Source organism: Oncorhynchus masou, chromosome 25, assembly GCF_036934945.1.
Source record: "Oncorhynchus masou masou isolate Uvic2021 chromosome 25, UVic_Omas_1.1, whole genome shotgun sequence".
Classification (NCBI taxonomy): Eukaryota; Metazoa; Chordata; class Actinopteri; order Salmoniformes; family Salmonidae; genus Oncorhynchus; species Oncorhynchus masou.
The window spans coordinates 44306366-44319181 of NC_088236.1; the positions used below are offsets into that span (position 1 = coordinate 44306366).

Sequence of the window (12816 nt, forward strand, 5' to 3'; positions counted from 1 at the left end):
TAATAGCCCTTAGGTGTGTTGGGTCATTGTCCTGTTGACGAACAAATTATACTCACACTAAGCCCAAACCAGATGGGATGGCGTATCACTTCAGAATGCAGTGGTATCCATGCTGGTTAAGTGTGCCTTGAATTATAAATAAATCACAGACAGTGTCACCAGCAAAGCACCCCCACACCATAACACCTCCTCCAAATTAAATCAAATCAAACCATGCTGTACAGTGGGAAATACACATGCAGATATCATCCCTTCACCCACACCGTGTCTCACAAAGACACAGCGGTTGAGGTAACTCTGGGTCTTCCATTCCTGGCGGTCCTCATGAGAGCCAGTTTCAGCATAGCGCTTGATGTAGAAAATAATAAAAATAAAGAAAAACGCTTGAATGTGTTGGTGATCTAAAACTTTTGATCGGTAGTGTATATCAAAACCCATCATGGCGCCATGGATTGTTGGTGGTTATGGATTGAAGGCTTGCGTTCCGCGTCTGTCAGTATGGTGTCAATAGTATCATATTTAACGGCTCTATGTTTGAATTGTTAAGATGGTGTGGCAGCTAGTCTCCTTGACTTCTGATGTGCCCACCCTTCCCCCATCACCCCTGCCTGCTCTCCTCATGGCAGTGAGACCCTTAATCCAAATGTACATGCTTCAGTCATCTGTACATGCCCAACCTAGAGATATAATATTTTCCTGCAAATTTCCCTCTTTCCTGCTCGATTTTGTGCTGCTTCTTTTTTTGCCACCCTTCCTCTGCCATTGCATCCCTCTCACTCACACCATCTCTCTCTCTCTCCCTCCCTCCCATGTGTATGTGCTTTATGTTTTATATACACATATGGCTATAAAAGTCATGAAAATGTACATGCGTGAAGCTACTGTAGGTCTTTGACAAAACCACATGTTAGTCAGAATGCAACTACTGTGACTTTTTAGAGAAGTGGAAAGCAGCAGCTGACTGGCATTTGCATATTATAACAGCTTTTACAAGTCATGTCTACAGTCAACACAATATTGCCTTTTCTCTGTCCTCTATTTATGTGGACTATTCTGCAAAATGCATTTGGAAACACAATAAATCCATTGTGGAAAGTATTTTCAGAATACTGCTGAACAGCACAATAGCTACCGTATGACATTTGGAGTCTGCCTTGTCCTTAACTCTCTGGGGAAGCTCTGTAGCATCTGACAGATTCGAATCATATCAAATCGAAATGTATTAGTCACATGCACCAAATACAACAGGTATAGACCTTACAGTGACATGCTCACTTACGAGCCCCTAAACAACAGTATATTTTCCAAAAAATATGGATAAGAATAAGAGATAAAAGTAATTAAAGTGCAGCAGTAAAAACATATAGTATATATATATAAATGGGGGTGCTGGTACAGAGTCAATGTGGGGGGCACTGGTTAGTTGAGGTAGTATGTACATGTAGGTAGAGTTATTAAAGTGACTATGCATAGATGACAGAGAGTGACAGGGGTGTGGAGGGGTTGGGGGGGCAATACAAATAGTCTGGGTAGCCATTTGACAAGATGTACAGGAGTCTTATGGCTTGGGGTAGAAGGCTTATGGCTAGGTCCAAGAAGCCTCTTGGACCTAGACTTGGTGCTCTGGTATCACTTGCCGTGTGGTAGTAGAGAGAACAGTCTATGACTAGGGTGGCTGGAGTCTTTGACAATTTTTAGGGCCTTCCTCTGACACCGCCTGGTATAGAGGTTCTGGATGGCAGGAAGCTTGGCCCCAGTGATATACTGGGCCATTCGCACTACCCTCTGTAGGGCCTTGCGGTCGGAGCCCGAGCAGTCGCCATACCAGGCAGTGATGCAACCAGTCAGGATGCTCTCGATGGTGCAGCTGTAGAACCTATTGAGGATCTGATGACACATGCCAAATCTTTTTAGTCTCCTGAGGGGGAATAGGTTTTGTCGTGCCCGCTTCACGACTGTTTTGGTGTGCTTGTACCATGTTAGTTTGTTGGTGATGTGGACACCAAGAAACTTGAAGCTCTCAACCTGCTCCACTGCAGCCCCGTCGATGAGAATGGGGGCGTGCTCAGTCCCCTTTTTCCTGTAGTCCACAATCATCTCCTTTGTCTTGATCACGTTGAGAGAGAGGTTGTTGTCCTGGCACCACATGGCCAGGCCTCTGACTTCTTCCCTATAGGCTGTCTCGTTGTTGTCGGTGATCAGGCCTACCACTGTTGTGTCATCGGCAAATTTAATGATGGCATTGGAGTTGTGCCTGGCCGTGCAGTCATGAGTGAACAGTGAGATTCTTAGCTCTGCCTGGAATAAATGTGAGCTTTGAGACCTTGACATGCCATCCAAATAACATATGGGCTTGTAGGAGACTGTATTTGATGCACCAGAACAAAAACTTAAGAATGATATGTTAAAACACGGCAGGAGTGAATTAGCTCTGCTGTGCCTGTGACAAAAGATCTCCAAATCCCCTTAGTGTGCATCTATATTTGTCATCTGTAATTTTCTTCCGAAATTTACAAAGATTTGAAAATGATTCAATCACGAAATGGATGTATCCCATTGCATTAAATGATGCGTTAACTTCTGTTGCAATTCATCTCTCATACGGTGCTAACACCATGAGGTAGCACAGCCATATCACACTGAATGTGGATACAAACACAATTGTTTTATTGCCATGTGTAGATGGGATGTTCCTCATTACATTCACCTCAGGTAACTTTGCAAGCAGCTGCTCCAACATGAGCTTTACGTGGAACGGACAGTGCTACTGAGCAACTCCAAGCTGACATGTGATTGGTTTCTCACGGTGACACTTCAAAGCAGATGTAGAAAACGTATTGATTGAAAGTAGAAGACCGATGATCTTTCACACTCAGGAAGTGGATGTGTGACTATTGGCATGAGATGAAATGGTGAAAGCATTCTTCTAGTCTTTCACAGAAATGTTTTTTCTTTGACCTTTTCTTATGCTCAGAAGGCCAATTTGACGCTCAATTTAACATTTGGTCTTTGGACACATTAGAAAATGTTATTTTTACCTGCAAATCATTATAATTTGGTTGCAAGATGTTTAAAATTAAACTTTACCAGGGAAGTCAGTTACAAACAAATTCTTATTTTCAATGACGGCCTAGAAACAGTGGGTTAACTTCCTGTTCAGGGGCAGAACGACAGATTTGTACCTTGTCAGCTCGGGGATTTGAACTTGCAACCTTTCGATTACTAGTCCAACGCTCTAACCACTAGGCTACCCTGCCTCCCTAATACAAGGCAGATGAGTAGTAACAAAGACTCAAAGCTCATTCTTAAGAGTGCAGTATGTTCATTATTTTACTAATGCCACATGTCAACATAGGAGCTAGCGGTTTTTGGATGGCTTTACCCATCTCTTCTACAGTGCTGACAAGACTGGAAAATGGAAAGGATGAAGACAGAAACAGAGGGCCATTGTTTCTTATTCTACTGGGTACAGCGCGGAAGCATCAAACAACCTTGCTTGTGTGAATGAGTGTGTGCAGGCATGTAACTTGTGGGGGGGGACAGCGGGGTCATGACCTTCCCCTATATTAGAGAAGGACTAATTTGACCCCCTCAATAATAGAACATGATGAATTGTTAGATTGGAAATTATTTCCCCACTGTAGCTACTGGCTTTCTGTGTTTTTACAGTACACAGTACTACTAATTCGTAATTTTATGATTGGACCCCCCCCCCCCCAGCCACAAATTATGCTTTTGGTTTGGCACGTTCCTCAGAGGCCGTGGCTTGTGAAGTAAAAGTTGTGCATGGCTTGTAAGGAGAGGGAGAAATAGCTCCTATCTTTCTCTCTCCCGCCTATCTTTTTAGCAAACCCTTCATTCGGTGAGATATGGTAAAAATAAAGAAGTACAGTCACATTTAACATGGTAAATTCATAATCATAAATTATGCTGGGCTTGCAGCACGGCTGTCCTCGCCATAAGGCGATCGTTCTCCTGTATATTATGAGTACAGCGAAGTAATTAATTTTTCATTTTATCATTATATTTCATTTTGTGTGACTCAAGCTCTGAAATCGGAATAGACAGTCAGACTGAATTTACTAGCTACCTGTCTCAATAGTTGTTGCAGTGAAATTCTATTGAAATGGATACTTGCATATTGGAGTCTTTTGTTAAGACATGTAGCTAGCTAGATAGCTAAAAAATGAACCATAATCCAAACCTATGAATATGAACATGAATATGTATCACGTTCTGACCATAGTTGTTATTTTATTATTTGTTTTAGTATGGTCAGGGTGTGAGTTGGGGTGGGCAGTCTGTTTGTTTTTCTATGTTGGTTTTTGTGTTCGGCCTAGTATGGTTCTCAATCAGAGGCAGGTGTCGTTAGTTGTCTCTGATTGAGAATCATACTTAGGTAGCCTGGGTTTCACTTTTGGTTTGTGGGTGTTTGTTTTCCGTGTGAGTGTTTGGTCCACACAGTACTGTTTTGGTTTTCGTTCGTTCACTTTATTGTTTTGTATTTCAGTGTTCAGTTCATTTCATTAAATATTACATCATGAACCCTTACCACGCTGCGCTTTGGTCCTCCTCTCTTTCTCCCGACGACAACCCTTACAATATGCAGGTAGCTAACCAATCAGGTTCAATGTTAGCTAGCTGACATTAGACTTTAACTAGCAAAGCAAATGGCTCTAAGATACGAATAATAAGATACATGTAACGTTAGCTAACGAGCCAGCCAGCTAACATTAGCTAGCTAGCAGTACACTTTAACTTGAAATGAAACCAGGTTACCCATACACATCATGGATGGAAGCTTCTCCCTCTCACGGACTAAGGGCCATGGTTGCCCTTAGTCTGAAGATGTATTCCGGAGACAGGGGTTTTCTCCATCTCCTTATCGATCATACTCTAATTCCACTGATTTCAATACTTGGTCCTCCGGAAAGTGGAGAGCTACACTTATGCAGATCTACTATGCGATATAAATAAATATGCGATATATAAATACAAAATCTGCGTTAGACAGGATTACCTACACATACTTACCAGCTCAAATAGACAGAAGCATGTTATATGGCAGACCAATCTGAACTCGTCGCTCGGCATGTTAATCAATCATATTTATGAAGGCCTTTTTAAACCAGCCAATGTCACAAATTGCTATACAGAAACCCAGCCTAAAACCCCAAACAGTAAACAATGCAGATGTAGAAGCACGGTGGCTAGGAAAAACTCCCTAGAAAGGCAGGAACCTAGGAAGAAACCTAGAGAGGAACCAGGCTCTGAGGGGTGGCCAGTCCTCTTCTGGCTGTGCCGGGTGGAGATTATAACAGAACATGGCCAAGATGTTCATAGATGACCAGCAGGGTCAAATAATAATAATCACAGTAGTGGGTGCCACAGGTAAGCACCTCAGGAGTATATGTCAGTTGGCTTTTCATTATTTATCATTCAGAGTTAGAGACAGCAGGTGAGGAATTGAGAGAGAGTCAAACTGGGGACAACAGGTGGATTGGGGACAGCAAGGAGTCATCAGGCGAGGTAGTCCTGAGGTATGGTCCTGGGGCTCAGGTCCTCCAAGAGGAGAGAATAGAGAATGAGAGAGAGTTAGGGGGAACATACTTAATTTCACACAGGACACCAGAGAAGACAGGAAGAAAACTCCAGCTATAACAGGACTATGGACTTTTCCATGTGAATATTAAAGTCACCAAACATTTGCATATTGTCTGCCATGACTACAAGGTCCAATGGGAATTCAGGGAACTCAGTGAGGAACGCTGTATATGGCCCAGGTGTCCTGTAAACAGTAGCTATAAAAAGTGATTGAGTAGGCTGCATAGATTTCATGACTAGAAGCTGAAAAGATGAAAATGCTGTCATTTTTGTAAATGTTAGCAACACCTCTGCCTTTGCGGGATGCGTGGGGATATGGTCACTTGTGTAACCTGGAGGAGAGGCCTCATGTAACACAGTAAATTCATCAGGTTTAAGCCAAGTTTCAGTCAGGCCAACCACATCAAGATTATGATCAGTGATTAGTTCATTGACTATAACTGACTGCCTTGGAAGTGAGGGATCTAACATTAAGTAGCCCTATTTTGAAAAGTGAGACATCACAACCTCTTTCAATAATGACAGGAATTGAGGTCTTTATTCCAGTGAGATTGCTAGAGCGAACACCGCCATGTTTATTTTTCCCCATCCTAGATCGAGTCACGGACCCGGCCTCAATGGGGAGAGCTTGGCTGACTACACTGACTATGCTAGTGGCAGACTCCGCTAAGCTGGCCTGCACCATATCTCATTGTGGAGCTAGAGGTGTTAGAGCCCTGTCTATGTTCATAGATAAGATGAGAGCACTCCTCCAGCTAGGATGGAGTCCGTCACTCCTCAGCAGGCCAGGCTTGGTCCTGTTAGTGGGTGAGTCCGAGAAAGAGTGCCAATTATCTACAAATTCAATATTTTGGGAGGGGCAGAAAACAGTGTTCAACCAGCGATTGAGTTGTGCGACTCTGCTGTAGAGCTCATCACTCCCCCTAACTGGGAGGATGCTATATACAATTACTTGATGACAAAACATCTTTCTAGCTGATTTACACGATGAAGCTATGTTGCACTTGGTGACCTCTGACTGTTTCATCCTAACATCGTTGGTGCCGATGTGGATAACAATATCCCTATACTCTCTACACTCACCAGTTTTAGCCTTAGCCAGCACCATCTTTAGATTAGCCTTAATGTTTGTAGCCCGGCCCCCTGATAAACAGTGTAGGATCGCTGGTACATCATTTTTTAAGTCTAATACTGCGAGTCGCCAATGACTATGGTTTTCAGAGCTAATGGTGGGAGGCTACGGCGTTTCAGACCCCGTAATGGGTGGAAGAGCGACCAGCTCAGTCTCTGACTCCCACTTGCTGCCTAATGGGTAAAACAGGTTGAACGTTTCTGTCGGATGAATGACCGACACCAGTTAAGTATTCCTACTGCATTTCCTTCCAGAATCCATTAGAAAATTGTCCGTCTGCGGGGACTGTGCAAGGGGATTTATACTACTATCTGTACTTATTGGCGGAACAGACGCTGTTTCATCCTTTCATACACTTAAAGTACCCTTGCCTAACGATTGTGTCTGAAGCTGGGCTTGCAGCACGGCTGTCCTCACCATAAGGCGATCGTTCTCCTGTATATTATGAGTACAGCGATTGTAACTAGAAGGCATAATGCTAAAGTTACTACATGGCTTCAGCTGGTGGAGGTCGTGTAGAACCATGTCCAGATAAAGCGTCCGGGGTGAAAAAGTTGAATGAACCAACTCGGCTCGTAATTTAACAATTGTATTTGTATTTACAGATTGTATACACGTTTCGTTATTAAAGCACATGAAAGTGGTCCTAAAAAAAAACCTTCTAATGGCTCTCCTGTGAAGTAGTGACCAGAGTCACATGTTTCTAAAAAAACAACAAGCCAAATCACAAAAAAGTGTCTGAATCCTTTTATAACACTCCATTTACAGAAAATAAGATTTACTTCACAAGTTGGAAAATATTTTTTTTAAATGGCCAATACCAATATGGTGTAATGCGTTGGCACTCAGGTGCTAAAGTGTCTCTCTCCTCAGTGAATGAATAACATCAATGGATGAATCGGCAATAGAAACCAGATAGAAACTGATAATTGGTCACGACTTCATTTTAATTTCAATTAACTGAATAATGAGAATGAAGAGGGTGAAGAGGGTCACTGAATTGTAAGAATTGTGGCAGCAGCACGTCCTTCTCTTGCTCTCCCCCATGCACACAACAGCTCACACCCGGGAGAAAGACACCTCGGTTCCCTTTCTACTTTGTCAGAAGAAGATGTAACTGGACTGTATTACTTACTAAAACTCTAGTACTAATCAAATCAACAAATCAAATGTATCAAGTGTATCACACTGTTTTTTATTGTAAGATAAATTAAAATAGATGAGAACTACGTGTTGCGGTATGCCTTATCAGAATAATGCAAAACATATCCTTGACTAACTTTTCATGGATATATTTTCATTAATATTTCCATTTGTTTATGCATTATTTTCACAGATATATCTTTATGCAATGCATCCTTTACAATTGGTTATGCACTGTTTATTAAACATATTTATCAAATGTTGGTGCTTACCTTTACAGCAAATCATTTGACATCTATTATTAATTGAATCTACAACTAAAATGTATCAAATGCATGTATTGCACTGTAAGGTTTTTATTGTAAGGCAGTGAACACTATTTATAATAAGGGTTACATGGAGAAAATCGGACCTCTCTGAAATGAAAATAGATGACTCTCCGTTCAGCAAAATATATTTTACCTAACCTCTCCATAAATGCTTGAAAAAAAACAAGTTAGCCTCCCCTGTACCCAAAATAATATACTGAACAAAAATATAATGTTTCATGAGCTGAAATAAAAGATCTGAGAAATTTTCCATGATCACAAAAAGCGTATTTCTCAAAATGTGGTTCACAAATGTGTTTACATCCCTTTGCCAAGATAATCCACATCAAGAAGCTTAAACAGCACCTTGTGCTGGGGACAATAAAAGGCCACTCTAAAATGTACACACAACACAATGCTACAGATGTCTCAAGTTTTGAGGGAGCGTGCAATTGGGATGTTGACTGAAGGAATGTCCACAAGAGCTGTTGCCAGAGAATGCAATTTGAATGCACAGAGATACCGAGACAAGAAGCTGAGGCCCATTGTCATGCCTTTCAACTGCTGTCAGCATGATAATACACAGCCCCATGTCGTAAGGAACTTTGCACAATTCCTAGAAGCTGTAAATGTCACCGTTCTTCTATGGCTTGCATACTCACCAGTAATGTCACCCATTGAGCCTGTTTGGGATGCTCTGGGTCAACATGTACGACAGCGTGTTCCAGTACCCACCAATATCCAACAACGTCACACATCCATTGAAGTGGAGTGGACCAACATTCCACAGGCCACAATAAACAGCCTGATCAACTTTATGCGAAGGAGATATGTCACGCTGCATGAGGCAAATGGTGGTCACACAAAATCCATGCACCTATCTTTAAAAAAAAAGATATCTGTATTCCCAGTCATGTGAAATCCAAAGATTAGGGCCTAAAGAAGGTATTTCAATTGAATTATTTCTTTATGAACAGCAACTCAGTTAAATCTTTGAAATGGTTGCATGGGGCGTTTCATTTTTTATTTTCGGCGTAATTAAAACAAAGTGGATAGCAGAGAACATGTCTACTGTTTACCCTCACTTCTTGGACGGACCAGAGCCTTAGTTTTAGAAACTGTTCCTCATCCTGTAACCATTACATGGCAAAGCAGGAATTTTAATAGCGCACGGGGCTGCGGGCCATGAGGTTGTGGGTTCGCAGACCACCGTGGAAAGATCTCCTAGTGACACAGAAAAAAATGTAAGCCTTAACTGCTGGCTACTCTTCTTCCATGGCTGAACCTTTAATACATTGGGCTAAATCAGGGTCACATAGTGTTTCTTGGTAGTCTCAAACAAATGTTTACACCTCACACACATGGTTATGAAAGAAGTTACCTTGACCATGTAAGATATAGATGCGACCCAGTTATTCATTTTAAATGTTCCATTGACATACTGTCTTGCAAAGTTCTTATCCCTTGCTTGCTAGATAGCCAACTACAGCTAACTTACAGTCACGTCAATCAGTGCAGCCAGAATGACAACAGTAGCTGCAATTGCATTTGTTTAAGCTGTTTTCTACTGACATTTATTTGGATACAACCATAACAATGAGCTAATGAGGCGCGATTTCACCTGGTATTGAAAATGTGCTCTCTTGTCAGGGCACTGTTCTTCAGAGGAGCTAGCCAAAAACAAAGCTAACACAATCACTTCAAACTGAAACTGGAAAGACTGCAAACTAGCTGCACTTTGTTTCATTTTATCTTTTTTTCAATTTACATTTCTTTGAATATATCCATAAAGGTGATGCAAGGTGATTCATGATTTTGACTGGCTGAGAAACGCTGCCTGCCTGTCTGTCTTGTGCCAACTCCCAATGTTCTTTACAATGGGACAGCTGGAGATCGAATTTGAATATTGAAACAATGTTACAACAGACAGCAAGGTTAATACAAATCTCTGCTGTTGAAAACTACATGTTAGTCTAAAAGAAATGTGAGATAATATCTAGATGCTTCTTATAGCGGAGATTAAGTTTATAAATTGCCTGTCTGCGCTGATGAGACAGTGGATTACACAGTCAGATGGAATAGAGTAAATAGGCATTTTAATGTCCTCGACTTAGCCGGTGGATTCAGGATTAGAACTACCCGTTGTATAAAACTCTGATAAATACATTATGGGCAAGAAACATTTTCGATTTTATTAAATCAATTATAGGTGTAAATATTTTCGGAAGAAGCCTCTGACTCTCCTCCTGAACTGCCACTGTAGGTCTACACAGCACAGCCATTGGTTAGGTAGCACACACAAATGTTTTCGATCAGCAAGAGCAGAGCAGGCTGGGGCTCAGGGTTGGAATATCCATTGAAGTGTGTAATGCCGCATAGCTTTATTTACATCATCCCATCTTAGAAATACTGTAAATATATTTATTTATTTTTTAGTGCTCGTGGTTAGGCTGGTAGTTAAAAGTTAAATGTTCTATGTTGTGTGGATAGTGGAGATAATTTCTTTGTAGAACAACATGATTATACTCAATAGTGAACCATTGTATTTTCTTACAGAACTACAAGGCCAACAAGCCTATGGTGGCTTATAATACCTTTTTTTAAGAAACAATGTCTGAACTAGGAAGAAATGTGATAAGGAGAGAAATATCTTATTATTTGGATGTTGTTATCTTAACCAACGAAAACGATGCAAAGTGCTATCTTTTATAATAACATTTTAATTGTCTGTCACTGTTGCTGAATTTCATGTGGTATTCATTCAAAGTTGGTCTTCAATCACTTTATTTTTGCGGAAGAGTAACCTTGATGTACGCATATTTTGACTTAGTAATTGTCTGCAATTAAACATGTTAACTACTGTAAATCATCGTAATTGACTTGAATAAGTTGTAATATGTCATATTTTTCCATTTATCTTTTTCATATTTTAATTTTGTTGTTCCTGATTGGCTGTTATTTCGCTGGAGCGGGAGAAGTGAACTTGACCATTTTCCATGCCTTTTCTGTTGTTTAATATCAAGCCAGTTGAACAACGTAACAACATCAGATCAGCTGGTCTACTAGTTTTATTCCTGAGTTTCTTTATTGGAATCAAGCTTAGTTTATCCTGCAGGTGCATGTAATCTCCTGTTAGTGGCATTTTAAGAAATCCAATGGTAACCTGCAGGAGCAAGTCAAATTCTGCCAAAATGATCTATTATGTTGACCGTTCTAACAATGGAAATACATGTCTTCAAAGTTGGAAGGCAGGCGGGAGGAGGCAAGCTCCAGTGGGACCATTCTAGCCGTTGACAGGGCAGATATGGTTATGAACAACAGACACAACACTGATATTAAGTTGTTTTTCAAGTTGCAGAGATGCCACGTGTGTTCACTCATATCAGTGCATTCGTAACAACCTAACAATTACAAAACTTCTATTCGATCAAATAAGCCTCGTGTAGCATATTAGCAGTTACAATTTTTGTTAACTAAATTCGAAACTCCCTCACTTTCTGGTCTTATTTTCGTGGACAGATTTTGGGCGGAATAAATCCTCTCACTTTGCCTCTTCCTCCATGGTTCTGCCTGTTTGTTTCAAACACGTTGTTATGTCGAAGGAGGGTTCAGATAGTGTGAGTTGAGCTCCAAGTAAAACATGGACAAAAATCAAGAGTACATACTGCTCCTACACAAGAACAACAAGAAGTTCACATAAAGCAAAACCTCATGAAATAGCATGTCCATTTATGGTCATCTTTACTAAAAGGAATCAGGCACAAAATTATCCCTGCAAGTCTTCACACAGCCACATTAAGTAGATCAATGATAATAATAATATAAAAATGCTTAGGTTTAATAGGATTAAGAAACACTAATTATCTAGCTCACGCACTGTATTCTTCACTTTTACCTAAACCCCTGTCTTATAGAGAGAGCCTTATAACCATACAATATATGAGTTATAAATATGTTTTATACCTATGTTTCTAATCACTTTTATCCAATAAGAAGTTCTCCATAAGTGAATCATCAACCAATGGGTCTGCGAAAAGGCACTAGTGATGACTTAATCAAATGGTTCCCCTCCTCTTTCCCTGAGATGGTATTGTCCGTGTCATGATAAGATTTCCCTGGGACAGATTGGTTTAATCTGAATGACAACCAGGAGGAAGAAAGAACCATCCGTAATGCAAACAGGTACCAGGCCGGATATGATCCCAAGGTGTTCTGAGGAGATAGAGGGAACCATGCATGAGAACACATACAAAACTCCACAGGCGTCTGTGGGTGGATGTGTTAGAAAAATCACGAGTTGCATTGCCCAACAATGGGGCCATGAAAAAGAAAACATGGTTGCCATAGTGTAAACACAATCCATCCCTACACACCGTGGAACAATCAAGGGGTATATGAGCATGTCATGTGTGGTTGTAGATAAACTCAGCAAAAAAAGAAACGTCCCTTTTTCAGGACCCGATCTTTCAAAGATAATTCGTAAAAATCAAAATAACTTCACAGATCTTCATTGTAAAGGGTTTGAACACTGTTTGTCATGCTTGTTCAGTGACCCATAAACAATTAATGAAGATGCACCTGTGTGAACGGTCTTTAAGACAGTAACAGCTTACCAACGTTAGGCAATTA

At 40.8% G+C, this 12816-nt stretch overlaps 1 protein-coding gene across 3 annotated transcripts in view; it reads left to right on the top strand.

The window, feature by feature from the left end:
• The window catches only part of LOC135514386 (EGF-like repeat and discoidin I-like domain-containing protein 3), a 267032-nt gene that overhangs the window by 45923 nt on the left and 208293 nt on the right, over positions 1-12816 (top strand). The gene's annotated exons all lie outside the window — the stretch shown is intronic.